The following is a 2,143-nucleotide window of genomic DNA, read 5'->3' as shown; positions in this document are numbered from 1 at the left end:
GAAACCTGTGAAACCGGTTTAATTCGTCACAGCCAGCACTCCGGCAGAGAGGGGGTTGTACTCGTAAAGTAGAAGCAGGCGAGATTTCCAGCGAAAGACACCTCCCCCCCACCCTCATACGATTCGCATTGTAATTACACATTGTAATTGTATTACACATTGTACACATGCTTAAAAGAGAAGAGAGAAAACGCAAGCCTTCTTCAGGTGTGAGGGTCTTCTGCTCAGAATGAAACGCTAAAATGTAATGTAGGCTCTGAATGGGTTCAATTATGATTTGGGCTTGATTAAGGTCGCTGCCTTTCATCTAAAACCCTACTTGAATCCTTCGAAACTAAAAATCAGCATTAGTGAGTTCTAAATAAAGAGGTATCCAGGTAACAGTGAAACGGGCGACAGTCTGGGGAGATCGCCCGTTTTCCATGTAAATAGTTCCCTGGTTCCGCACCCCTTGGTGTTTCTCTCGCTCTCTCTCGGGTCACCTGATCATTAGCTCGAAAGATTTCAGTGCTTTGTGTATATTCTAATGGTAGTGGGGGCAGGGTGTGTGGAAACAGGTTTGGTTGAAATTGCATTGGAGATCTATGTTCTTCACACCTGAAACATTTTCTCTGAAAGCATTTTCTTCGCAGTTTAACCGATCTTGTTACAGCATGTTACAGTTTACTATTATTAACCATATTAATTTTAAGTGCTTAATGCCATTTTTTGACCAGGCACGAATATTCTTAAGTCCATATCTTCGCAAGGGAATCAGTGCGAATTGTAATACTAATTAAATTAAAACTACTAACTACTAACTAATACTAATTAAAACAAACCAGAAACGTGTTGTTCTGTCTAATGACATTACAAGTGGAAAGATTACAGATTTTAATCGTCTTTAATTTTGTTACGTTATACATTTTAGAAACGTTTCATCCATACAAACACCACAAAACTATTTTCGATTGTATTTCTGAATAGTACAGATGCAGCCATTCAAAATGCGTGAGGTATTTCGCGGCATACCCCGGTGGGCGTGTCACAGTATCACGCGGTATGACGCAGTTAACGTGGTGTCACGTGGTTAACTATCCGGCGTCGCCTTGTAAAACCGCCAGGGGGAGCTTAACCTCTCATGTACAGCATTTGAGCCTTTAATTTTGAACTGTGTATTACAGCATGTTAATCATCAGTCATTAAAATGTTGGTATATTTTATGAAAGCAAGATTGCTCAGTTGGACAAAAGTACACAACCTACCTTTATCAGAAATATCAAAGCCTTTACTGAAGATATTACTAATAGTATTAATAATGGATGACTTTGGACAAGCTGTATACTCAAAGTATAATTTCTTTAGCACATTTGTACAAGCACTTGGAATCTGTCCAAGCCATACTTTGTCAGGCATTTTGTTTTACTTCAACGGGCATAAAAACTTCCTTGCTTTTAACAGGGCGTTTCATAATTTCTAGCTACGAAAATGATTTAAAATGCGACACCTATCATTCAACTAGAGCTTAAAATATCACAAGGAAAAATACACACCGGTATTTCATTTCTCCCTAAACATTGTAAGCTTCGAAGTCTTTAACTAACGTGATACCGGAGTCAACAAGCATACTTTTAGAATTTGATTAAAAGGGAATATAATATGGAATCGCGTATCTCAAGAATTTAATAACGGTATGATTACATCCGTGTACTGCGGCAGGGCTGTGTAGGGCTGTTTCGCCTGCCTGATCATGCGAGCTCTCTTGTAGCCTACTGGTCTAGGTGCGTGACTACCAACTGGCAGGTTGTGTGTTCAAATCCAGCTGGTGCTGGACTTTTATTTTAACAAACATTTCTTCGAAAAAATAGGTAAGCGATATTATGGACAATCAGTTGACTTTTATATTTCAAAATATCGCAACATGATCGATATTTGCGATATTTTGAACATATCTTCCCTTCTGACAGCGGTTCCTGCTTCTATTGTGTGTGTGTGTGTGCAACAGTAAATTTTTATAGAGAAATGGAGGCTGGACAGTATGCGTTACAATATAAACATTTATATTGATTTTAATCGTGTTCTGATTTAAATCGCAAACGCGTGTTTAATTATGTGTTTTTAATCATAATCAGGCTAATGCATTTCTACATTTTCTGTATGAACC

This window comes from Atractosteus spatula, unplaced genomic scaffold, assembly GCF_055471065.1.
Source record: "Atractosteus spatula isolate fAtrSpa1 unplaced genomic scaffold, fAtrSpa1.hap1 Scaffold_8, whole genome shotgun sequence".
Taxonomy (NCBI): Eukaryota; Metazoa; Chordata; class Actinopteri; order Semionotiformes; family Lepisosteidae; genus Atractosteus; species Atractosteus spatula.
This window is presented reverse-complemented; position numbering follows the sequence as displayed.